We start from the raw sequence: 27,809 nt of genomic DNA, 5'->3' as shown, positions 1-27,809 counted from the left end.
ATCTGGGAACACACCACCACGTGCTTCAACTGATCCATCTAGACAGAAAATATAGAGAAGCCATACACCATATGACTCCTTAACAGATAATTTTAAAGTACTTTTCAAGGGGGTTTAAAATAGATTCAACATGAAATTGAATTTTTGCAAGTAGGTAAAATTTCATGTAACTTTTTAAAGCTGAGTAACTTTCACAGCTGCAGACAGTGGGCCAAATTCAGCTTTCATGTAAAACACACTGAATGTAATTCAAAGCTTCATTGAATTTACAGACAATTGCCCAGTTGCTACAGGACTCGGTTCTGCAGTGTCTTTCACTTTCTCCCACTGATTCTCAAAGCTGTCAGATGTATTATGGAAGCTTTCCGAAATCCAGGACTGGTAGTGCAAGTGGGTTTAATAGTCTAATATTGAAAAGCCTGTGGAGAAAAGCTACCCTGCAATTCCATCAGGGGAAGTAAACAACAGGTCACTATTTTCACGACTGCTTTTGTAAAAGGCCATTTTTTTAAATTCTACAAATACTTTGTTCTGAATGGCACTCCTGAAATTTAAACTGAAGTCTGGTCCCCCAAGTGAAAGAATGAATTAGAAGCAAATAAACATTGATTTTTTTCTTTTGTACTAACACTTTACCATCTCACTTTGCAAGCAGGTAAGAATTATGAGCATCTGATTATTGACAGAAGACACATGTATTTCCTTTGAAAAAATCCAGCGCAGTACATAGATAAAATTTCCACAATACAGTGTCTCTGAGACCCAAATAAGTTGCCCATGTGTGTTCTTTACAAGTTATGTTAACAACTTCTAGGAGGCAATATTCACTACAGGGTAGTCTAGAGCCATCTCAGATGACTGTAAAACAGAAAGCAGTACACAATTTAGCAGGCAGGCCATAATGCCGTGCCACAGCTATGCTCAAATTTGAGGCATGATCTTCCTTTTTGATGTGAACCTTCTCCAACACAGTGAAAAGCAAACAAAATATTGTTTCCCTGCTTCATTACTTTAGTAAGAAGGATTGACGACATGCTTAGCTGGCAGGAAAAAATAATTTATTTCACTGTCACCTTATTTGTTCACCTGCTGCAAGGTAAATAGAAGCTAAGTCACTTTTTATTTATTTAGCTTTTGCAAGACACCTATACTGACATAGCTAGTATTATCTATTATATACAACCACTCTATTACGCTGATCACAGAAAATAAAAACATATGAGAGTATCTACAATCAACTTCACTCTTAATAGTTAATATTTGTTGAAAACAACAATTCACCTTTTTGGTTTTGGATCACAATGCCTTAATTTTTTTTCACTCATTACTTTTCCAATTTAAAATGTGTTTTGAAATAACAGTAATGTAACTTATTTCATGTTCAAAATGTACTAGGAAAGTAAACAGACCACATGTAGGAGTTTTCAGTGTCTGAGTTTTATCTGTTATCAAAGATCCATTACTATTATTAGTAAAATCTCTTTGTCATAACAGTACAAAAAATTTAACTGATAAATATATTTGAAAATGCAGTTACGAGCCAATTCCCATGTTAATTTCGCAGAGAAATTTCCCGCTAGGGCGTGGCTGAAAGCAGAGAAAGTGAGTAGGGATTGTACAGAGATTACTATGTATTAGCGTAAAGCATATCTTTTCCTGTGAAGTGAAGAATGGTATAAACTCCACACTCAAAATGAGAGTATAAATTTGACTCAACAAAGCAGCCTGCCTGCAGGAGCTTGCTCTGCTCTCTCATTTCATAGCACAAATAAAATGCTTTTTTATCCTGCCTTTGCAAATAGAGTCAAACATTCTAAGTAATGTAAAATCTTATATCAAGGGGACAAGCAAAGAATTTATGTTTTAGCAGATTGATAGCAAAATGAGGTGCAGGCTAAGAAGGTATTATGGCAAACAGATATAAGGCCACAGAAGTGAATGTAGTGAGGGCCTAGCATAATTTTTTTCTGTTTCATGTTGGCTTCAGCACATGCAGGACTGAGCTCTTCATTGTCACTTTGGTGGATTAGCAATTTGCTGTGACACTCAGCTGGCCTCTGCACGGGCAGACCTGCTGCAGCCCAGTCCCTACCTGCAGCTGGCTTAGCAGGGTGTGCTTTTCCAGAAGTCTGTAAGAAGAATTGAATTCATACTTTCTTAGCTGTAACAAGAAGTTGTCACTGTCTCCACAGATTACAAATATGGGCAACATTCCTCTGCCATGTGAATTCTGGTATGGACCGTTACTTTGCCTACAGTAAATAAAGAGGTTGCTTACTGCTGCAATGTTCACCTATTGAAATATTACTATTCCAAGAATACATTAATGTCTTTGAAATGTTGTCCTTTTTGTTACTTTCAAATTTGTCAGAACTCTGTTTTCTAATGACGATTTTGGAAACATGCAAAAGTTTTCTGAGAACATGAAAATCTTTTACTCCCCTTGAGGTGCTCAGGTTGCTGTGCTAGAGCTGGTCTGAGGCTCCATCTTCCAAATGGTCACTTACTCACACGTGTAAACAGGCAGGAGTACATTCAGTGGGGGAAACTGAAACTACCAGCAAGAGGGAGGGCATTCACCTAAGTGGAAAATCCAGGTTCAAGCTTCTCATGTAAAGCAGACAAAAGAACAAACTGACCTTTGTGCTCTCTTGGTTCACAGACACCCATTGGCTGGTTGGGTATGCTAAGTTTTATTCAGTTTTAACCAGAAAACCCTTCTTGAAACTGAAGTTTTGTTGAAATGTGGTACATTTCTGGGAAAAGAAGAAAACCTTCCCATTTCAGCTAACCAACATTTTCACTGAGAGATTCTGACACAGTTCTCATGGTAAATAGATATTTTTAAATTTTTATTATGATTCAGTAGTGCTATATTTATGTAGAGTACATTACGTTCTGTGTTTACTTAATCTCAGAAGATATAACAGTAATATATGGAACAGTTATGTACAGTGGTAAGACTTCATGTATACATTTGATACATTAACCTGCTATTGTTGTATGTTTATGGAACAACAATGAAAAAAATATAAAATATTGTAACACTTTATCTTCGATGACAATGTTATGCTAATTCATCATATTTTATGTATTCTGAAGACACTTTTCCTTTCCACGGTAAAAAATCACCACTTCCCAATATTTTTTCAAGACTGTTGTACACTCATTTGCCAACAGCAGATACTTCATTTTCCTCACAATTCTGGGACCAAAAAGGCAAGACATGTTCTGAGGTATACTTCACCTCGTACTAGGACATGCTTACACGCACACTGCGGAGACATCTCAGCATCCTCAGCTTTTACCAGCCATGTCTGAATGTTGGCCTTGCTATTACTTTGCAGCACCTCACCAGCAGCCATGACATTGGTCTCCACTTTCGAGCTGTCTCCAATGTTTCTATATAAGCTCATTTTCAACTTTTTTTAAGACACGTTGGATTTTAATATACTACAGTTCTGAACGTGCTATGCTTTTTAGGGCTAATAGCAGAGGACGAAAGTAGAGACAGTAAAGAGCTAGTCTAACATATTCTGGCAGGAGGTGCTTGCACAAGACACCAGGGGTTTTAAGTGAGAATTTGATGTTTTCCTTGCACTCATATCTTCTTGTCAGCAGCTGAAGATCTGTCTAGCAGTCTCCAGAGCGGTTCACTTGGAGAACATTTACAGTGAGCCACCAATGAGCTAATAACAGCTGGGAAATAATAACCTGGCACCCACATTTTATCTCAGGATTGCAGCAGGTGGCAGTCACTGTTGTGCCATAATTTCCCCTACTTGCCGGAGAGGGTTTCTTCAGCAATCTGGGCAGAATTCAACTTTAGCATCAGTAATACTGAGTTGAAATTTATTTCCTCTGTTCACTGCATGCTGCTATAACCAAGTAATTTCCTATAGGCTCAACCATGCATCTTGCATTAATGTAAGTACTAAAACTGTTCAGGCATCTTCTTTTTCCACATTTTCATCATGTCCAGCATCTGGTTGGTCTGCAAGTGAAAGCCTGAGCAAAGAACTACTGACTTCTTTAGGTCAGTTTAGGTTTTCTAAATTTATGAGTTACTTTAACATAAAGGATAGCTGCAACTTTTTTTGTAAGTTTGGATTTTCTGCCTTTTGTTTGGTTTTATGCTGCTTAGAACCTCACTTTGGGTACTTTAGTTGATTTTTGTCACCTTTGTTGAGGATGTTTAGAGCTGCCAAAACCTTGCAGGAAAGGCTTGCGTAATCATGGCTGATTCTTTACAGTTTGGTGAAGAGCATAAATAGTTCTCACTTGTGAGATTCTGGTTTTCCGTTCCAGCACTTCAGTGGACGAACTTCCTTGCTGTGACGCACCTGATTTTTAAGATGTTGCAAGAGATTAGATGAATTCATGGAGGTTAGGGCTATCAGAAGATACTGCTGAGCGTATGTGGGCATATCAAATGAAAGACTATACCGTACTTGCATTGTTTGGAAGGTAACGGTTAGATACTTACTTGTACCCTTCATGTGTTATTTTCAGAGATAAGAGGAAGTGTGTCCCAGTATAGTAATTCTTACAAACTATATTTAATCTCCAGAAATTTCTTTTCTGTATTTTGAAATTAACCAGCATACTTTCTGTCTGACTAATTAGGCCAACATTCATTTAAAGGGCATCAGTTTGCTTCACTTTTCAAATTTACTTATGGAGCATTATCTAATGCAACTACTCCAGTACATTTAGGTGTCTGTTCCCTATCATCTCCTTCAAGTTATTTTGATAAATGGGTGTACTGATGTTTGCTAACCACAGAACGTGATTTTATAGAACATCTTTGAGACATAGACCAGGAGTTTTCACATATGCTACAATTAAAGTGAAAAACACTTATGAAATTCATTCACCCTCTGGAAAGTAAAACCTACAGGAACTCTGGACTACAAAAACCTAATGTACTATGGAAAAACAAGTCAGCAGCCCAGCTTGAACCTGCCCCACTCTGGTAGAACACATTCTCTTAACAAGAAAAAAATTTCATGGACTTTGCATTTACTGACAACAGCCATTGATAGTGATTTCCATGTATTTCTTTTTTTGTCCTCTACATTTCAAGGCAATTTTAAAACTGTATTTCTGCTTTCTGCTAGGTACTGTAGACCTAAGGGGAACTTTAGTAATGTAGTTGAAAAAGTAAATAAATAAATAGAAAGACGCAATGTAGCCTCCACCATCACACACTCATTCTTATGCCTCTTCTTCCCCTTCAAGTAAATTTTTCATGAGATCCACTAAATTCACAGGAGTCCTTATTTTACTCAGATGTCTTTAAAGCATCCGGTCTTCTCTCCCCTCCACCAAAACTAGGTTTGTCATTAAAATGTTTGTCATAGGTCTGTATTTTTAAAATCTATCAGATTTTCTAATTTATCATAGTAATATGACTAACAGTAATCATACTAATATTTTAATAATTAATACTAAATTATACTATTTTACCAATCATCCACTTTAACTTGTCTGACAAAGAAATACTGTAGTGAAATATGTGAACTTAGTGACTAAGAATGAGGCATTATGACATGGTGTTGTCACTCATTTGCCTAGATGAAATAGCATTGGAGGGTATCTTGTGTCTTTCTCATTTCATTTGAGATAACAATGATGGTTTTGTTAACAGAGGACCTTAGGCTCCTTAAATGGCTGCTGGTCCATTACATTTGGAAACACTGCCTAAATAGGGTATGAAATCATATATTCATTTTTTACAGAGACACTAATGAGGACAAAAAATGAAATCCGAACTTAACTCTACCCAACAGTTAAATTTAGCAGTAGAGTTTCCATCCTAAATTCAGAAAATACCACCTAAAAGATAAACACTGAAGTATGTTGAAGATGCATATTATACATGAAGTATTTTATTATTAACCTTGCCTGACATCTAGTACTCACTTCAGAAAAGCTCTTTTGGGCCCTACTTCATTGGTTTTAATGGAAGCCAGTGGCCTATCCTATAAAGTACATATAGAAGGCCATATACCACAATGCAAGTAATTTGGCATACATCCATAAGTCTTGAAAGGAGAGGCACTTAGAAGTGTGAATGTGAATTGCTTTGCAATCTGCAGTGTGGTAATATAGCTGTCAACCATATTTCATGTTGTGCAGGACTATGGATAGAAAGCATCTCTGGAAAGATACGCTTTTTAACTAGCAGAGACTGAATGACTGACATCCAAATACCGTTTTTTCTATAGGGGTCTAAAAAGTCCATTTAAGAAGTGCAATAGAGAAGACTACCTTTCACAGAACATGGTAAACTTACCTAAAATGTGGTTGAAAAAAAAAAGTCCTTCTACAGAGTGTGCATGTAATATTAAAGAGAGAGAGAGAATTCATGTACTTGCATACAGCTAGAAATGTGAAAGTTGGTGGTTTGGGTTCGGAGGGTCTGTGAATCCTTACAAGGTTTCAATTCCTCCTGAGTTTGCAACCTTGTGTTTTACTTTGGGTTATGGGGTGAAAAAGCTAATACTCAAAACAATACTCATCAAGTTACCAAGATGCTCCTTTCTTCAAGACGAAATCATTAAAACCACGAAGTCTTGGCAGCATTTCTACCTGAAATTATCTGTTTTCTAATATTCTCTGGCTATTTAGCTTCACTGAAAAGTTTACAAATTTTGGCAAACCTCATCTGAGTTCTAGTTTTGTTGCAGATCATGAAGACACGAAAGTGTCTACTTGCTTCTGCTTTCATTATGAAAGCTTCCCCACCATGTATACGTGGCCATTTAAATCAGACAGTAGTGGCCGAAGTAATGCATTAGTGTCATCTGGGATCTAAAAAAGATGAATTTGACTTCTGTAGCACAATAACATGATTTATGTTAAACCCTTTATTTTCTTGCTCAATTGGGTATCTCACTTTCAACTACTCTTTGATGTGTTATTTGTTCTGAGCAACCCACCAGATTTCTCTACGGTGCAGTTTCTTCCTACTCCGTAATACTAAGATAACATTTACTCAGCTTTGTAAAGGTGCTTAGACAATTTAGGATGAATGACTAAAAAACAATTATTACTATTATGTTCTAACAACTGTATGAGCCATATATAGAAAAAAAAGGTATAGCATTCACAGAGCAGGCATTTTAAAATGAAACAGGTTTTAAGCATTCAGATCCTGGGGTGAGGGGAGGGTTTGAGTTATATACCCAGTAATACTGCATTCAATGCAATTTTGCTGCTTAGATGGAATTAATCTTTTAAAAACCTGCTCTCCTCTAGAATAAGGCTTAGAATTTAGTAATCAGTTCAAATTGGTCCAATCAGGGATATAATCCAAATAACTTTTCTCCTGAAATGCTTAAGAAAATATCCCTGCTTGTTTGGTGTCCTGCAGCCTCTACACACGCAGTACATGTTTCACTTTAATACCTCTCTGTTTTTCAGAAGCTGACTATAATTAAAAAAAGTTTAAAATTGTTAAGAAGGAAAACAAAGCATTTGATAACAGATAAAACCAGGGTCAGTGTCTGATTCACTGGCGCTTTCCCAGGCACAAGACATGTTTTCCCCAGGGGTCATCAGGTCCAGGAAAGCTGCATTCTTTCTGCCAGGCACTTTGTAATGTGCAATGAACAGTGTCATTTATTTTCATTTCCTCATACTTAATTGCATGCTTCTTGCTTCCAATATTAAGCCAGAAGGCAGGTGGTAGAAGCAGTAAACTAAACTACTACTAGCTGTCGGAGTTACGGACCATGCTACTCTCCTCTTGAAACAACCCAATTGTTTACAATTCAGCAGAAACTGCTGAACTGGAAAAACACTTGCTTCCATTGCACATTCAATAGAGATTTTTGCTTTTATTCTGAAAAAAAAAGAAAGCAAAAAAAAATTATACTTTATGCTTAGCTAACACAAGCTCCTTAAATTTATCAACATTTTATCACAGTAACAGGAAGCAATATATGAAGTTATTGTTTTGGTAAATGTACCAAAAATATTTTTAAGTTGTAGTGGGGTGACTGCTTTAGCAAAGTAACATGTCAGTAATGCTACTTCTGGAATTAATGAATTCAGTACTGAGCTATGTGAAAATTTAATGATCATGCCTGAATATAGAAATAAGACGTTTATCAGGTATGCAAAATTTAAGATTATCATATTTGGAATTCAATTATTTCATTCATTGTGGAAGCTAGCATTTATTTCATTTTCCCCTATTATAATAAATAAAATAAAGCTCTGTCAAAGACCCCCCTTAAAGAAAGAACTTACTTAACTTCATCTTCATGGTGAACCCAGGCTTTACTTCTGGGGTATTTTAATGACAGGTATGTCACTACTACAGACAAATCAGGATTTATTGGCATATTTATATGCAATGCAAAGTTCTCATGCCGCTGTCGCATTCATGGATAGCACTTTATAATGTATAAGACTTTTTCCAGTAGTAACACTGTTGTGCCGCAGATTTGTGTTATTGTTGAAATATCCTGCTGAAACAGATACTAGAAATCATACTATATTGCCGGTAAAAAATTACAAAGGGGAAAAATAGAGTAACAATAAATATATTCATGGTTATTAAAAAATATCCATTCCCACTACAGTAACTTCTAACTCTACCCAACTGTTTTAGATAAAAAGGTGCTACTTACTCCTACTGAAATTATCTAACAGTGAGAAATAATAAATACAGGATTTCTACAAATATTATTTGCTTATTTGCATAATAATACAAATGTTAGTAACATACCTAGCAAAAAACCACTATATCCGAACATGCTCTCCATTTTAGTTCATAAGTTTTCCATGTACATGAGGTACATGTACATGCTAATCATTTTAGTAGTATAAAATTTCCTGTGTATCATGAACATATCACTGTTCACTTTCTGTAATACCGTTACAGAAGATTACCAATGCTGTAATTTCAGGATAAATAGTGTTTTTGAACTACAAAAAGACAAACATACACAGCTCAGGCTGAATACTGCAAATTACATGGAAGCCTTTACAACTTGGCATTATACCCTCTTGATGTCAGTGGAGCTCTGAGCAAAGGAACACTTTGCTTGCACAATAAAATGGGATTGTGGAGCTCCATATTAGGAGGAATGAGACATCCCATTTAGAAATAGCAGTAACATTAAAGCAGGCATACTTTATTGAAAGAAATCCAGTCCTAATCTCTTGTGTCTGACGAAAGAATATAGATTAAGAAAAGAGTGTAAGCAGCTGGGCAAAAATGAAGGTACATTTGTAACCTTTCCTACTTTATTCTATCATTGATGAATTTGTTTATTTTCATAAGTAATTTTTTCTTCATAAATTCCTATGCTGCATTGAGAGCATCCTAATTAAACTGAAGATCCAACTGCTCTAAGAAATGAGTGGGCAAAGGTTAAAATTTGGAAGGCTACTAAACTGTCTAAAGCATCAGATTTTCTTGTACAACTTAGCTTTAATAAATTGAATCCTATTTGTTTTCAGTGAAACTCAGGTTTGCAGACCTAGCTCCCAAAGGTATTCAGGAACCTCATTAGATTTCAAAGTATTCACATAGTCCCATTAAAATCAGTGGAAGTTAAACGTCTTTTGGAAATCCCAACAGGTACTTTTTTCCCATCCTTCAGCAGTAAAATCTCTTAGGAAATATGACTTTTAAGGACAGAGTTTTAATGTCATTAGAACACCTAAGTGACAATCTAATTTGTTCTGGCCACCCTTACAATCAGTGGGGAAGGACCAAGGAAACCAGAGGTGGTGTGGCCACTTTGGAGTTGCCCATCACTTTATCACTTTCCATATCCAACTGGAAGAATTTAGAGTAACTGACTCCTTTTCTGCCCCTTACCTAGGTACCTGAAATTACATGAGATCCATCAGACCTTATAGATTAAAAATAGGTTATTTTGGATGTATTTTTGAAAAATGTATTGCCTTTTCCCCAACACTCTGCCTAACGTTTTTTGCTCCAGCTCCCAACCTTCCTCTTGTGATCTGTTTTTTTTAAGACAGATTAGAGGCAATTCTAGAAAAACAGAGAATCCCAAATGAATATAAGGAAAGCTTTTAAATTCTGAAGAAGAATTGGTTTAAGACGTGCTTCTGCCCTTAGGATTCTCTATTGCCGAGTTCTTGGTAACAGCACTTTTGAATCATTTTGAGTTACCAAAGTCCACCCACATACTGAAAAATGAGCATAAGGAGCAATTTCAGTTCTTCCCCGCTCCAGTAATGTACTGTATAATCACTTTTTGAATGAATATAACAAAATTTCTTTTTTTGGAGGGGTGAGTTCACCACTTAATAGAATTTCTGGCATGCAACATAGCAAAATTTCTTAACAAGTCCTGGGGAGAGCTAGGAATGGCACCTGGAAAGTCAGTGCTCTTAAGAGAAATCGGAAATATCAAAGGGAAGGGACTATTCAAAGTCCTTTAATCTATACAATTATGCCGTGTTAGCATGCATAAAGGGAGATACCTCCTTCCACCCAAGAATCACAACATACAGTCGTCTTCTGAGCACTTTTTTCATGAACCAAAGGGGAAAGAGTCTTTCCTCACACACTTTTTCCTCCCAAAGACAGCCATATACAGAAGTATTTTCCTGCTCCTGCCCTGCCAAAAATTCCATTTGGGACAGACAGAAAAGCAAGATGGTAACAAGGTGGATTACAATCTGCAGCAGGAAAGACTCAGGATTCATCACTTGATTAAAAAAACCCAATAATTTCTAAAAAATTAAATACCCAGTTGAGCCCAAAAGACAACTAAGCCTCCCTTTCTGTAGAAGCCTCTAGTTACTAAGCCCTTAGAAGTCTCTTATGCCTGGATACTCAGGGAACCATTAGCTGAGAAACTCTTTGCAGTGGGAGTGATGGAGGGCAAAACCTACACACGTATACGTGATAGACCAGTAATGGCTACCAGGCTGGTTTATGTAGGTTAGCTAAGGACAAGAATACTTACTTTGTGAATTCCAGTAGTGCTTGAATATGACTAAAGAGACCATGTGGCTCTGCATGGTTAAATGAATGGTTAAGATTGCATTTCTCCTGCCAATGTCCAAAAAAGACATGTCTCTCTACTGCTGACATTGATATCTCAGGATACAAGTGCTCCTGGCCTTATCCTGTAGCTGATTTGGAAAGTATTTTGAAATTAGGCAAGATAGGTACTTACAGTACTAAGGATAAAAGTCTGTGGAGTTGAGCCTGACATGCTTTTGGAAATTAAAGGCCTTTCCCATTGGACTCTACTATTCATATTTTTGAAGTCAATCAAAAGTGTTGATTTTCACTCAAGACCAGACTCAAGAGCAAAGTCCTCACTGGAAATCTCCTACCATTTAGCAAAACATGGTGATCCCCCAAAGATATCCTTATTGGACTTCAGCCAAGAGGATTGCTGAACATGAGTACATTACAGCGTTAGCAAAGACAGACTGGCCTGCCTGCAACACAGACTGCTATGGGCTAATAAACAATGCCCGCCTAACTGCAAAATCCACTTCCTCATTCCTTGGTGGACTCAACTCCATTGTGATATTGCATTATGGAAGCGTGCAGAAGTGTTTGAGAGCTGGCTAGAACTGTAAGCATCTCACGCTTAAAAAGAGACATCTAATATTTATATACTGAAATGCCTTTTATGTTGCCATTTGAAGCACGGTCGGTGCGTAATCTTGCAGATCACTCATTCACAGGTCATGTCTATATATCTATAAATTCCCTAACTGCAGTGTTTGTTTTTCATCTATCCAGATGAATACCCAAAAAAATATCACTTACCCTTTGACATGATAAATGACTCTGTGGGGATTTTATTGCTGAGATGCAATACTCCGGAGAGCCATGCAATCGTGCAATCCAATTAGTGTTTTAGATGGTGCAACATCATTCAGGGAATGAATGGGTAGAGATACTTTACAAATAATATTGTCAGGATTGTCTTTTCCCTACCTCTTCCCTAAATCACCTCCACAGGTATGGATGTGTACGTATACACTGATATACACTACACAAATTACTGTTCTGGATAAGATCATTTCTGATTAGAGACCATTGGTTTTGTTGAATATCATTTATAAAGGCTTTTCGAATTGTAGACAAAATCTTTACATAGAGTACACATTGATGAGTACATGTTGAAAATGAAGAGAAAAATATTTGTAAGCTGTGTCAGTCCCTACACTCCATTTCAATTTCATTTCTATGATGGCATTTGAAAGCAGTGGAGAATCTAGTTTGAACTTTTATTTTTATTTCAGTTTTGTCATGTCCAAATTATAAAAGGCAGATCCCAATTCTTTGGGTACTGCAATTTAATTTACCTCCAAAGATGTATTTCTTTTCTTCTACTTTTTGCTATATATTTGCTCACAGCTGAAATTGCTCAGTCATAATGAAAACACACTTACTGCATTCCAAATGCCTGCATAAGTATGCATTTGGGGGATAGTTTCCTTTTATTTAAAGCTATCTGCAAGGAAAAATATTGGCAAAATATACCATTCATTCTTGAGACAGTTTTCAGTAAAAGTTAAGGAGAGAAAAAAAAAAATAATCCCGGTGCCTATTCCACTGAGCCCTAATTTGAGAAACTCTAGTGTAATTCTGATGGCTAATCTTGCTATCATTTCTGCTCAGGGTTTTCCCCACGCCTCCTACGGAAGCTTACAGCAGTAAGTTATCCTTAAATTTCTTACCCTTGCCCCCAGTAAATGGACTACAAATTAGATAAAGTAACTAGTCTCACCATACCGTGATGCAGAACTCCACTTTTCAAGCCATTCACCCATTAGAAAAGAGTATGACTTCCTTGAGCTGCATTATCAGAACCATAGATTTTATAAACTGCAAAACTGCATGTTTTTTCTGTCTGGGGTACTTCGTTCTTAAATTTGCTCATTCATTCACGCCTAACAGAAAAAATAGGTTATTGCCTCCTCCGTCCGGAGTACCAATTAAAAAATAATTACAAACAAAGGCACAAAATTCTTAGACCTTGATGCACCTTCAAAAAAGTTATCATGGAGTTGTCAATTTTCTTTTTTTTCTTTATCCCCCCTGAAAGATTTTTTCAGTACTGCAAGATCATTTACTGGCAAAATATAGCTGAATGGAAGCAAACAATTATTTTTTATCAATACCTTTGGAGCTAAATTATACTGAGTGAAACTGTACTTATTAAAACATATATGTTGAATGAAATTTGGGTGAAGTATTTTTCTGTGATCTTTAAAGTTATATTAAAAGATAATGCCAGTAAATGAAACATATACTTGGCCAATGAATTCACTGAATTAAAACAAGGCACATAATTCTCTTTTCATTCCCATTTAGGCCCCTATTCAAAAAAGTACTTAAGAATGTCCTGCTCTTTAATGTGCCTACCATACTCCTTTAGGCATACGCCCCGCAAAATGTTTAAGGATGCACTTAGGCGTGTGTTTAAGTGGTCTGCTGAAACCAGATGTTATCTAGAAAAGCATGCAAGGGAAAGCGTTCATCACCCTTGGCTTGAAGAATCTAAGAAAAAATGCTTCTGTCTGAAAAAGCATCATAGCAGAACAGGACAAATGTTCATCCTGATTGAAAGGAAAAGCAGAAAATGCTCTCAGAGGCTGACGAAATCTGCTCTTTCTACCATCAAATCCAAAGCAGTAAGACAAATGTAAAGATTGTTCACCAGAGTAAATACAGGAATTCACAGCACTTGCTGCACAATCTTCTTCAGACCTTCTTGAAATCAATGGTTAAAATCTGCTTTATAAGTTAAGAGGACAGGAAAGGCTGTCATTACACTAGCTGGCATCACATCTAACCTCTACATAATTAAAGCATTTTTTCATATGCACTTTGTTACTTAGAAGACACTGTCTGGTTAGTAAACTCATGACGTAGCTTAGACTATTTGTTCATAGTTCTGTTTTTTTCACTACCACAACACCATAGCAACCTAAACACCAAATATTTATTTTCTTTCTCAAACACTGCAAGTTATTTTATGAAAATTTTTATGCAAATTGGGCAACGCATTGACTCACTCTGTTTGTCTCTCTTGTATTTATCTCTACAGCATCTATCACCATGGTGCCTAAATGCTGTGGTATCTTAGTGTTTGCCAGCTCTGTGTATCGTAAGAGTGGTTATCATCATTTTTGTCCACTTTTACATAGCCTTTTTATATAAACTGTAAGAAATTATTAGCTAGGATAGAACAGTCATGGATTAAATGCAGAGATGTCTTCTATACTAATACACACAAATCAGAAGTAAAATTAAAAGTCCTTACTGTTTCCTTCAGTCTTCATTTACTCTGAGAATACAGCCTCTGCTAGTAATAGGTGTTCTGTTGATGAAAGCTTCTCTGATTTCAAAAACCCTGGCCTGTACTTAAAATCACTTGCATTCTACCTCCTAGCCAGCTTGGGTAACCACACCTGCTCACACAACAACGTACTGTCCTAACGATTTTTTGTACTACTTAATTCAATTTACTTCCCTCCTCAGAACTCATTCGGATTGTATCTTCCCCCAGAACATACTCATGACACCCACAAATGACTTGTGCTGTCGTGAGACCCAGGCTGTGTAAGCAAGCCTGCAGAGCTTCCAAGCTGCTGCAAACTAGACAAGAGACAAGTAACTGCGACAGTTGTAAAAATACACCTGCTGCCGATAGTAAAAGCTAAGACCTTTTCCCCTCCTCCTTCTTTAATAACAGTCAAATGGAGAGCACAGGAAACTGTAAGTAAACTTTGTATTTGAAAATACTAACTTGGGCCAAAACATTGTCACAGTGTATTTGGCTCACCTTCAAATAGAACATTTTTTCTCCCCAAATATTAAATGGAAAAAGTATAACGAGAAAGAAGTGAAATGGAAAATTGCTAAAGCTGAAGAACATTGCACACAAAAAGGCACTATTTTTTCTAACAGCTCTGAGATGATATGAGAAAGAGAGAAATGGTGTGGAGGAGGGGGAGAGGGAGGGAGAGGCAAGACAAGGGAACGTGAAGCAGACTGAAAACAGAATGCGAAATAACTGATACTGTTATGGAAAGGCTACAAAAAATTAGGAGGGGGGACAAAATCTATGGAGGCACTTTCAATACCATAAATACCCTGTAAAGTAGTTTTTCGATGAAACTCTTGAATGTAATTGGACTGGTCATCATTTAGAAAGCCTGATTTTTCATAGTTCATCTTGCCACGGGCCAGACTGCTTCTACTTTTTTTCCCTATGGCATGTTTTACTCTGTGGAGTTTATCTTACTCCCTGCAATGCTACATCATAGTTAAAATATAATTCTTAGCTGATGTTTCCATTTAAAACCTGTTTTTTTAAATAATTGATAAGATAGGATTATTATTGGAAGGTAAGCCCCTCCAAATGCAGAAAAATGGGAAAATGTCTCAGTTTGCAGCCTTTACTAAGGGTGGCAACAAAGTTTGACAGCTGACATTTGGGGAAGTGAAAGAGCTGAAAACATTAAATGAATAAAGCATATTTTGTCTTTCTTAATGGAACATATATAGTAAAATACTCTTATCTAAATTTAATATTCATATTCTTAATTGACGAACATAATGTTAATCAATGAAATGCAATGCATTTTGAGCACATCCAAAGCCATATAAAAGTGATGATGTCTATGTATACAGCACCTTACACCTTCAAAGAGTTTGTAAATAGCAACGCCTTCATTCTCATCCTGTTTCACTAATGCAAAACCCAAGACTCCTGACATCAGAAATATGTAGAACAAGAGAATTTAGATTTTTCAAAGTTCAACTGCTGTTAGAGAGATCTAAAATTTCCACTTACTATATGGGAAACTTTGCCTAGATAAAAACTAGGTCCCTGTGAATTTCCACTCTGGAGGTGGGCACAGGCATGAAACCTCTTCCGTTGCAGAAAATAAATGAACACCATCATTTCTTTTCAGGATTACAAAATTCTTTGTTGACAAAAGTGTTCACAATCTCTGCCTCCCAAGACATCAAATAATAACATTGATCAGCTATAAAGGAACTAGCCAAATCTCTCCAGCTCATAACTGACCCTTTTTCTATATTTTGAAGGACTTGACAAGGAATTGGTGGGTTTACTTCTGTACAGCCCATTGTTATGGCATAGTTTAAAATCCTTCCATGTCATATAGGTTCATATGACTGTACAGGTTATATTTCAATACATTTTTGAAATTACTTAATTTGATGTACCTTTTTATAACTGATCTGCCAAAGTTCGGGATTGCTAGCATGGCCAGTGGCTTTGAGAGTTCAACCCTTTTGTACAAATGACTGATAACACAGTGACTAGTGTTAAATTATTGGACAGATTAAATGCTCACACACACCCCCAGATTTGGTACCTCCTCAAGCTGCTTTTTAAAGGCACATAGCAAGTCTTTACTCCTTATATTACTGTTCCACTTTTTGTTCCCTGTCTTAAAGGAATTTTCGTCCTTCTAGTTCTCATGGGAAATTGTGTTAAAATTCAAGAACCTGACCTTAGGTTGCATTGAATATTCCCATTGACTTCGGGCCATAAAAAAGGAAAACTGTGGAGAAGAGTTATATTCTGTCAGAAGGAATATGGCTCCAAATGCTGGAATCATCCTGACAGCTCTATTTCAGAAGTTAGCCAAGGAGAAAAAAGGGGCCAGGCATCTTGAAAATTACATACACATACCTCACACACATGTATACACATACAAAGCATGAAGGAGAATAGAGGAGAGAACCTGGAAAGAAACCCTGCAAATTTATCAAGTGGCAGATGAATTATCCCCAAGAGTTTCATAGAAGCAGCAGCCACCCCATTTTAAGGTGAAATTTTATTTCAATCTCAGCTGCAGCATAATCTAGGATCCATCTGTTTCCCCCATTCCCCCTCCCTTCCCCTCACAGTCCCCCTGCTCCTTCCCAACTCACATGCCGACATATCTCAGAGGAATCACTTCATCTCCAGTACCACAGGTTTCACGGGCCCTACTGGGTAGGTAGGAATTGCAGTAAGAGGGATGGGATTGATAAAAAAAAAAAAAGGAAGTAACAAATTTATTCCTATGAGTTTTCATCCCAGTCAAACCTTAGAAACTGTGTGTACCTTTGCGTTTAAGAGTATTTTCAACATTTTCCCCACCAATAATGTTTCAGGGAAAATTAGTGACCAGTGAGTAGATCTATGTGAGCTATCTCTTACCATTGTTTCTACTCAATATCCATTCCTATTTATTTTGCCTGTATGATGGCCCCGCTTCAAGTCCTCATGAAATTACACTACACAGAAAGTCAGTCTTTAAAAAAAAAAAAAAAAGAAAAAAAGCATTGGAATTTTCCGATGTTTGGTCTTCCTTAATACCAGAAACACATTTCACCTTTGAGTTTAGCAAGAGGACTCTTAGGTGCAGTTTCATTATTGGCTTAAGCTAACCTAAGGATGGAGTGTGCCAAGAGGCAGGCCCACTCTGTCCACCCTCCCCTCCCTCCTTGCCTCAGACCTAAGTAAATACTCTTCTCCTGTTTCATCACCAGTTCTCATGCTGCCACAGAGTCAGCCGGATCAAAAAAACCCAAAACAATCCACCTGAGATCTGAGCCACGCACTAATTTTCAGACAGCTCCTGACACAGCTGACCGTGCAGCCATGAGCATCCTCATCCTCCCCAGGGAGGCAACAGAAAGATGCAGCTGGAGGAGGGAGGGAAGCAGAGCAATACCACCATTTTCAGCAGCAGCACGGATTTAAATTTGCTAAAGCTGACTGCAAAACCACACCTCTGTTATGCTAGGAACAAAACCTCCAAATGAATCAAACTGTAAAAAAGAAAAAGGCAGGCCTGGACACTTGATTTTGAGTGTTCAAGGAAGACAAACAAATAAGAGATTCTCCTGATTCAGAAACACCAGATGGCACAGAGGCATATTTGAGTATGTTTCCAAAGCAGAACTAGCAATACTACCCTACACCTGGATGCTGTGCCCACACTAACTCCTGACTTACAAGCAGTGCCAATAATTATGGGAGTATATCCCTTAATTTGTGTGTGATAACGTGTGCACCTCTACAAATTTATTCCCGTTAGGTTACGGGAGAATTTGTCTGGCCTTTTTGGGTGTGCATGGAAAGCACTTTGGGAAGCTGCTGGAAGATACACAGTATTAGACGTGTGCTATAGCCCAACTTTCAGCAGTAATGATCCCATGAGATTGATTGCATTAACACTGCTGATTTATACCTTTTGATGCCCAGGCAACTCAAGTTTACTGTGCTCAAATGTTTGTGTCGGAGTGTTAGAAAACTGCTCCTATTAAAATCTGAATAACCTCTGCAGCACCGTCAAAGCTGAGAGACGCCTTTATACCACCTAAGACAGGCAAAAGTCTGGGGAAGCAGGACAAACATATGTTGACAGGCCCAGCTTGATTTTGTTGGTTTAAATTGGGTCAGTGGGCTAGTTTGCTTCTGGGGCAGGAGGAAAACAGTTAACTGCCTTTGTGCAATCCCACTCCCCAAGAACACCTTAGCCTGATGCAAAGCTATCCAGTGAAGGTGAAACGCTGCAAAAATATTTCCATTTTTAATAGCTGACAACAGCAACATTAAGTATTGGATTTGTATTTCTGCTATGACACTTCAGAAGATCTTATCCTGGAACACTTGTATCTGCTGACTAATTACATAAGTATTGTTCATTTTGTGTCCTTATTACCCTAAGAGTGTGTTCACAAAGTTAGTCCTGTATCTGTGACGCACATCTGAAAGAGAATAACAAAAAGGCACAGAAGCCTGGGGATTTGATTAGTTTCTTCCAAGATATTTAATTGCTATTACAGCCAGAAATATGTAATACACTAGAATATAATGTTCTTTTTTGAGGGAAAAACTTGGGTTAAACACTAGCACAAATTCCACGTGATAGCAAGCAGTCTCAGGAGTTTTAAAAAGCAGAAGATGGCAAGCTAGACTTTCACTGGTTATTTGTAGCTCCTTTTATAACTTTTGGGCACAGAATCAAACTTCAACATTCTACATAGAAAGACAGAATCTTTCTGAAAGATCTTTTACAAATCAGCAAGACTGGAAATAATTTGATAGAAGATTTACCGTGTATGCTCTTTCAGCCATTTCACTGGAAACTCATTTTGGCTTTCTCTGAGGTAGAGATAAACCACAGCTAAGAGACAGTTATTAAATCTTCTTTATACATTCTGTATGAAATATATTAAACTACAAAAATACTATATTCAAATAAGGTTAAGGGTCTGACTTAAACCCACAAAGACATGGAAATTCAGAAATACTGTGTCTCCCTACCCTTTACTCTCCTCAGTGTGGCTAGGCATTGTAGCACAAATGACTTGTGCTCACATTCCTTAAATCTCTTCTTTATGGCACATTTCTCCTTAAAGGTACTTTCTACTTTAAGACTCTTTCAGTCTGCATCCTCTCCATTAAATTCTGCCCTGAACAGTTTGGGGTTTTTATAATTTCATTTTTTTTAATGCTTATAGAAACATAAAAGTGAGAAAAATAAGCCAAAAGCACATAATGGTTAGTCTTAGCAACTTGCTATTTTTATTTTTATTTTTTAACACCTAACTGACAAATCCCATGTTAATGAGAGACAGGCAGACAGATGTAGGACATGCGTGACTCTCAGCAAGTGTAAACACATGCTTCATCTCTCTCCCCCACCCTGTACAGTTCTACTTATACCTATGTAAATACTGATTACATATTCCTCCAGTGAACTAAAAAGGAACTTTGGAGTTGACACTGAACGAAGATTTTTCCCGTAAAATGGCAAGGGACCTTCTTCCATGATGAACTCTTTCCCCTCTTCCTGAATACAACAGCGACCAGTGGAGGCCACACTTTATTCAAAAGGAAGGCGCTTGCAGACTGTTCTTCCGGAGGGGCTCTCAGCTTTGAAACACCTCTTACCTTGTGGTAGAGTAGTTTGGGCCTGCTGACCTCCTGGGCGAATTGCAGATTGTGTCTTCTCAAGATAACTTAAAAGCAGGGAAATTCCACTGTGGGGAGGGGGAAGGGTAAGTTAGGAGGATGGGTATTTTTTCTACGTTCTACAATCGTGAACAAGTCTGAGTTTCTCCTTATTCTCCTCTATTTCTAGTTATTCTTTGGTTTTAATTAATAATTGCCAGTGCGTTACGCAGTCAGGCAACTGTCTCCATGTAGCTCTTAATAAATCTATATGCATTCAACAAATAGTTAGAAACTTGATCATTTAAAATGTGGCTTGGGGCTTCCCCTCCACATGTTTCACAGCATGTGATTAACACACATGTTCAACTCTCCTGTACTTACACATGCTACTAAAGCGCCTGTTTTTAAAGATGAACAACCAATACTGATGATTCATTCCCTTTAAACCAGTACTTCTGTAAACTGCTAAAAAAACAGAACAAGGGCCATTCCAATAAGAAAACAGTGTTGATTACACTCTGGTAGCCAGAGTAAAGGCAGATGATTTGGAGGACATCCGCAAACATCAATCTTTGCAGTTTGACTGTGATAAAAAGTAAAACATACAAAATCTTCAAACAAATAACCCTCAACAAAACAGTGTAAGACTTTAAAATAACAACAGTGATGTATTTTTATCTTATCACAGAACAAGACACAGGATTTCAGGAATTAATAGAAAGGAAGATATTCTTTAAACAGATGATATTAAACATGTCCCTATAACAATCTCTGTTGAAGAATAAGAGCAGCAGAAAGTAGTAGCCTTGATCCAAAAAAGGTATTTCTGCCTTATACAGCATAAAAGACAGACATTCAGGAATAGCTCATCCATGAGAAATGGTGATGTCCTATTGCTGCCAAGGTCAGTCAGACCTGTTGTGATACATTCTGTAAATGCTGACTCTATCACTTATAGTTTTCCAAGGACTTCTTTAACACCTAGAAATTTTTTATTTTTATTGTGGAACAAAGCTATGACACGAAACTGTCAAACTAGAAAGCCCAGAAAAGGATGACAGAGAGTTTTTATTAGATTCGAGGGTGACAGCTCCATTGAGAAAAGAACCATATAGTTAGAAGACAGGTGGTCTGAAGTTCCTGGAGATCCAGCAGGAAAATGCTGAAATCTCAGCAGAGAAAGAAATTTTGTTCTCAAGCCAGCAGTCCAACAATTTATCAGACCCCTTAAAAACTGATGGCGGATGACATGTGGATGATGTATCTGTATCAGCCCATCAGATGTGAATGGGACTGGATTTATTTGCTACAACAGGAAGCTCTAATGGAAACTCCCAACATAGTTTTACTATGCCTCAGTCCCGACCTTCTGCACTTCAAATGCCAACTGTGCCCCCTTGTGTGGTACTTTTCGGATGGTAAAGGTAAGTCCCTGGGGAAGTAGATTAAATTCAAGCAGGCCGTTTGGCTTTTTACTTTCTCTACTTAAAAAATAAAATGGAAAAAACCCTGAAAAGATAAGCTGTAATACCTTCTAGCCCTAAAAATAAATTTTATCTCTGTGAACTCTCTGCTATATTTATATGTACTCAGAGAGAATAGAGTTTGGATCTCTCTCTCTATTAGCATTTATAATTCTGGGCTTGAAGTACTAATTAAAAGCACATAAAAGAAGGTACATAGACTACTTTTTTACATAATGAGGTGGGAGTCTCCTGTTGAAAGACCCACCTTGCTTGGAGCTTTAAGAAACATCCAAGGTATTGCTTCACAGAGACCTTGTGAATATAAAGGACAATGAAAACTGTTCTCTAGCAAAAGACATCTGAGCCAGATGAAACAGCAGAGCACAGGAAAAAAGAGGTTTTAAGTAAGCCTGTAAAGATCTCCTCATGCCAGGAGAGCTCATACAGGGGCAATTCAGCTTTATATGGGAGTTTTATCAAAAAGGAGAATGATGACATCATTGTTCTGAATCGAAAACTGATTAATCATCTGCCTGGCGTCTGTCTTGGCAGATAAAAATTCCCTTTCTGATGTTATGGAAAAATTGGTGATACAGACTAGTTCTCATGTTGTCACCTGTCTCTGCTTGTGACCAGTACTCTGTTCTGTCTTTCCTTTTTCCCAACTATTCAGCTGACACATTCAGCTGATCATATGTACATTGGTAAAATATCTGCAAATATAGATCGCTATTTTTAATGGTATCAAACAGTTTGTACAGATTTGTTCTCAAGGCTTCTGTATACGATGCAGTCCCCAGACAGCATTTACATAACTTTTATGGATCCTCACTTTTTGAAGGAAAAACCAAAATGCCTTTAGATAGGCTTTTTAAATTGCAAAAATAAATTGTTGAAAACACAATTTTCCTTAAAAAAACCCCTAAGTTTCTGAAACCCCAGTATGGTCCTCCAGTGTACTTCAGAAAAAAAAATAGCATGAAACCAAAATTCCCAATCCCTTATACTCTAGATGGTTCAAGATTGATTTAACAAGATAAGTGGAAGAGGGGAAAATTGGCAACCTTAACACTTGGGTATATCTTGCAATTGAGAACTATCATACACCATACTGTGATGTATTTTTGAGCCTTCCTGCATACCATGTGGACAGTGTATCTCATCTAAAATCACTTGATAAGATAGGCAATATGGGAAGAGGAAAAAAGGAACTTCATGTTTCCCTTTGTTTCTCTGACCATGAGAAATAATTTGATTCTAAGGCCCAGTGAAATGTCTTCTTTCAAGACTGGCCTACCTTTTGTGTGTCTGCAAGGCCACAATCAGTTTGGTACCTTGAATTGAACCAGCTGGCAGTGCTTTTGAAGCATACGGGAATGGATCGAAGCTGCAAATATGCAAGGTGAATTGTACATTTTTATACTTCTCTCATGGTTATTTAAGATCTTGATTTTGTGAGAATTACAGAGATGAGAACAATTTATTTCCATGCAAGTGTGATAATTTGGGGCTGGTCATTTTCACCACAAAGGAATTAAACAAGACAGAAGCAGTGGCTAAAATAATAAAATAGCTGCCTCTTTCATTACATGTTTGACAACACTTGATTTGACACACTATTAGGTAGCATTGCAAACTGTTTAAATACTCCTAAACACATATCACCGCTATTAAGCTTTGATGCCATATTGCAAATATTTTTGTTTAAATATACTGATTTATGCTTACTTATGAGTGCATACCCAGAATGTCAGCAATACTTAAAATGAATCAATTTCTTAAAGGATTTTAATTCATTCTGATGAAAAGACCAGATTAATTACTTTGTTTTAAATATGCTGTAATCTTAGTATCATTATCTTTTGCGTCTTCCCAGATCCAAGTGTCATACCCAGTTTAAGGACATGAAACAAAACATCCACACAAAAGGGACAGACCCTTCATCCTATTATTATTTAATTAACTACTCTCTAGAAATTGATAAGCATTGAGCTTTGTTCTGAAAGGTAAATAGTCCTATGCGTCAGTAAGTAAAGCAAAAATTTCAGCAGGAGGGATTTTCTCAGCAAAATCTCACGGCTCCCGTTTTAGCTCATCTGGCCCTCCTAGCTCCCAAACACAGCCCTCAAAACAAGAAGCAAAATTATTTTTCCAACCCAGCTGTTCTTAAATATGTAAGAGAAAACTTTTCTTTAAAGAAGAGCCAAGCTCATGAAAAGGGTCTTGTGGCACCCATGTATAATAAATAATAAGCCATCATCACAGTCTCACATTTCCTTCTTCCTAGGGAAATCAAGAAATCTTCTCTTTATAAGAGATGATCAGACATCTTCGTCTGGAGATCCCATGTAAAACTGGGTATAGACGTATGAGATTAAAACAAAAAGATGTCGGTCTAGATTATTTTTTCAACTAAGATACCTGCATTTCTCTTTGCCTAAGAACATGATTTACGCCTACTGATGGCCCCCCGATATACTAGATGGAGCAGCTGGGTGAGACATTAGGACAGACAAGAAAATGACCTGTCATCTCAGATGTACTTACTTGTGTCCTATAGTTCTGACGGCCTGACCATTGCAGAGCCTCCATGAGAACATACGAATTGCTAGATGGGTGCAGACTGAGGGTCTGCCTCCAACGATGGCTCTAGGTATGACAGCCTGAACCGAGAGCCAGCGTGTAAGATACTTCTCCCCATCCCCTACCCCAGTGTCTCTACCTCCAGCTATTTTCAGCTCAAAGGAGTTGCTGATCCATTTATGGTTTGTCTAGCTAATGACCTCCTTAGGCCTCCAGGCTGCTGCTATGTAAACTTCTTGCATCCACAATGCTGTCTGGCAAGGAATGCCGTATGAGTTCTCCATTGTATGGAGAATATTCATACTACGTAGTCTCACTCCAGCAGACAGCATTTAAAAGAATAAAAACTTTTTTAGTATCAGCAGATACAGATCATGTTTCTCAAGGCATTTGTTCCTATTTATAATAGAAAACCAATGACACTCTTCTCATATGCTGGTATAGGAACCTCTTTCAGGACTATTTTGGAGACATTCACTTAAATGTTGAATGGCTTTAAAAACTCAGTGCCCTTCTGAACAAATGTTCCTTCCTTTTAAGCTTCTAAAAACTGATTCATGCTTTTTAATCTGCCGCAACTTTTTTCTAGAAAATGCACTCATATGAGCTGAAGTGGCCGAGTTTGATATACCATTGAATTATCCTGGAAAGGGCCTTGCTTTCTCAGTCCACAGAGGCAAAACCTGCAATAGTATCAGCATTTTCAGTTCCAGTCTCCACAAATGCATCATTATTCTGAAAACCCCAGAGAAAATGTCCCCTACAAAACAAAAGAAAACTTAATGGATTAATATACATAGATTTTTAATTTTTACAAACTGTACAGATAACTGCCACAAATCTCAGGTGTTTTCACCATCTCGATGATTAAATCATCTCTGTAAGTAGCAGCAAAAATTTTATAACCTCTCAGGGCCTGCATCATTAAGTACTGAAAATAACTTGAAGTGCTGTGCAAAGCAAATGGTATAGTTGTAAACTCCTACAGACTCCTAGGAACTTGAAGCCTTTCTTAAGGCAATAGTCAGTAATATTTCATATAAATAAAGGGCAAATATCTGCTTTTACCAGCTCTGCATTAGCTTCGCTGTACCTACATACAGCCCATATGCACCTGCATACACCTGTCGCCCAGATCAACCCTTCTAGAATCAGTATATCTCTACCACCTTTCTCCACAACAGGCTGAAAACTAATCCATGGTCCACGAATAACAAGTTTCTCAAACAGCAGCTTTGCACTGCAGAGCTTGCAATCTGTCTCCCATTCACTTTGTCAAATTATGGTCCACGTATCAGCCATTTGCAGCAGTGATATATCTGTCAAGCGTCAAGCACATTTTTTGCAAAGGAAAGTCTTTTTTAGGATTTTTTAACTTTCAAAATGTCTAATCCCAAACATGCAAAATAATGAGTCAGATGCCAAAAAATCATGAGTTGTTTTTTCTTTTAAATATGTTAATGTCTTTTCCTTTGCTTTCTGGAGCTTTTTCTGGGTCATGTTTTCAAGCTTTTCTCCAAGGCCATAAGGGTTTGAAACATGATTAAAAAGAAAGCAACTGAGATCCTTTTGTAATTGTATGTTTAAGGAAAACATTTATTGCCATCAAACTTAAATTGTGTTGAACTGACAACCAAGAATCTTCAGAGATATTTTTCATCAAATAATCCTGAAAAAGGAATATTGCTTCAAACCTGTTTTCTCTAGAGTTTTGTTTACATTACTTATGTATTTTTTCCAGATAATTAAGCTTTAATGAACACAGGTTGTTAGACATGGAGCAAAGTCATGACTTAACACTATCTTGAAGGACTCTTTACAATATCAAAATATCTGAGGTACAGATTATAGAACCTCACACAAACAGGGATTTCTTCACCTGCAGTTTGTGATTTGCTCCCCCTTAATACTGAGTCCCCTTGAAATCTTTACTCTGAATTTTTTTTTTAGTGTCAAGAAGACAGTTTCATGTGACAACATGCATTACAAACCTTCTTAAAAGTTCTTCCGATTCCAACTGTTTTGTAACGGAACTGTTCATGAGTATTTGATTAAGGTAACCATTCCTGTTAATTGTCATCATCTCAGCTTATTTGTGTGGCAATCACTAATTTGTTTTTATTTAAAGAGGCAAGGGCATTCCTTTCTTTTCATGACACAATTCCTCTGTAGGGCACTATCTAAGCTCAGTATAGTGTCCTTCCTGTATTCTTTCTCTTCCATCCTTTCTGTCCTGATTAAAACTACCAGAGACTCAGCAGGAAACTCAGCAGGATTCCTCATGGTGTCTTGAAGTCACCCTTTCTTTCATTATTTTTGCCTGTTAAACCTTGTTGTGCTCCTCAATCCCCCTCCCCCATCCCACCGGATTCCCAACTTTCCTTTGTCAGCACCCTTGTTTGCAGCCTATCGTGCTACTCTTCATCTTCACTATCCCATTCTCTTCCCCTTCCTTCCTTCCTCTCAGTTCACCCGTCTCCTGAAGTTTCCCTCCTCCATCCTGCTGTGAGGAAGACTGCGCCTGGGGTCAGTACGGGCGGCAGCACGGCCAGGCCCAAGCACTAGGATCTAAGAAGGCAGACCCCAGCTGATGAGGTATTTCACAGGTGGTTTTCTTTACTTTTTACTTGCTTCCCGATTTCTGAAGCGTGCACATGGATCACAGTTTATTTCTGCCACCACAAACTCTGGGTGATGGATTCCATTCTGCTGGGACAGAAGATGAAGGGCTCACCCAACCCGCCGGGCCCTGCCTGCAGCTCGACCCTGGTCAGCCTCACAGGACTGCCAAGGAGCCGCGGCACGGGGCGCCTGACCCGGCCTTTGCAACACGGCCGTGGAGACGGGCCGGGGGCTCTCATAGAGGCACCGCCAGGGACCTGCCCGCGGCCACGCTGGCAGCCTGTGGCCGGCCCACGGCGGAGTCCGGGGCCCGAGCCAAACCCCTCGCTCCCCCGCCGCCGCCACGGCCACCCCGCCCTCCCGCCTCCACGCGGGCCCCGGGCCGGGCCGGGCCGGGCCAGGCCGGGCCGGGCCCAGGAGGCCGCAAAGGCAGGCGGCCGACGGGATGCCATAGTAACCGGCGGGGGGCCGGGCGGCGCCGGGGGGCCGGGCGGGGAAGGCCGGGTGGGAGAGGGCGGGGACGGCGGCGGGATGGCGGGCGCGGCAGCGCCCCCTCTCCGCCACTCCCAGCCCCGTCCCCGGCGGCCGCAAATGGCTTTTCCCTCGCCGGCCCCTTTGTGTGAAGCACACTCGGAGCAGCGACTCCGCCGGCGGAGTGCGCCGTGTCCTTTGCCGCCGCCCGCCCAGCCGAGCCGAGCCGAGCCGAGCCAGGCCGGGCACAGCCAAGCCGAGCCCAGCCCAGCCCAGCCCAGCCCAGCCGAGTCGGGCGGCGCGGGGCGGCCATTCCGGCGGGGCGGGCGGGCTGCCTCGCCGCTCCCCCCGGGGGTGCGCGGGGGCCCCGGCTGTCGCCCCCCCCCCCCAAATCCGGCCCTGTTCCCCACGGTGGAGGGCGACCAAAATACACCGCCACCAAACCCACCCAAATAAATAATAACAAGAATAATAATAATAAAAAAAAAGAACGTGAAAAGAACAGAGGGAGCGAGGGAGAGGGAGGGAGGGAGGGAGAAGCGAATCAACTCCGAGACTCCCATAAAGAGAGGCACACACGGAGCTAGCGCCCCGGTGCCGATGCGTGGGGGAAACAATAAGTACTCGAAGTTACCTGCCCTGCCGTAGAAGAAGGAGGGTTTGTTGATTCTCTCGCAGACATCTGCAGACCGGTGCTTTTTTGGAAGAGGGC

The 27,809-nt window shown here is 38.8% G+C and overlaps 1 protein-coding gene and 1 long non-coding RNA gene across 2 annotated transcripts in view; one reads left to right on the top strand and one right to left on the bottom strand.

Moving 5' to 3' along the window:
- Positions 1-2,760: 2,760 nt before the first annotated feature.
- On the bottom strand, positions 2,761-27,809 carry LOC142053434 (uncharacterized). Its single transcript, XR_012659217.1, has 3 exons — positions 27,732-27,809; positions 4,181-4,343; positions 2,761-3,402 (listed from the first exon to the last, which is right to left on the bottom strand). It is a non-coding gene; the product is annotated as an uncharacterized LOC142053434 (long non-coding RNA).
- Positions 26,490-27,809, top strand: part of TOX (thymocyte selection associated high mobility group box) — a 230,700-nt gene continuing 229,380 nt past the window's right edge. Inside the window, exon 1 of the mRNA XM_075085086.1 lies at positions 26,490-26,599. The gene's annotated coding sequence lies outside the window, so the exon portion shown is untranslated. The remainder of the gene's footprint in view (positions 26,600-27,809) is intronic.

The sequence above is a fragment of the Phalacrocorax aristotelis genome, chromosome 2 (assembly GCF_949628215.1).
Source record: "Phalacrocorax aristotelis chromosome 2, bGulAri2.1, whole genome shotgun sequence".
In the NCBI taxonomy this organism is placed as follows: Eukaryota; Metazoa; Chordata; class Aves; order Suliformes; family Phalacrocoracidae; genus Phalacrocorax; species Phalacrocorax aristotelis.
The sequence above is the reverse complement of the archived record's forward strand: the minus strand, read 5'-3'. Positions and strand labels throughout refer to the sequence as shown.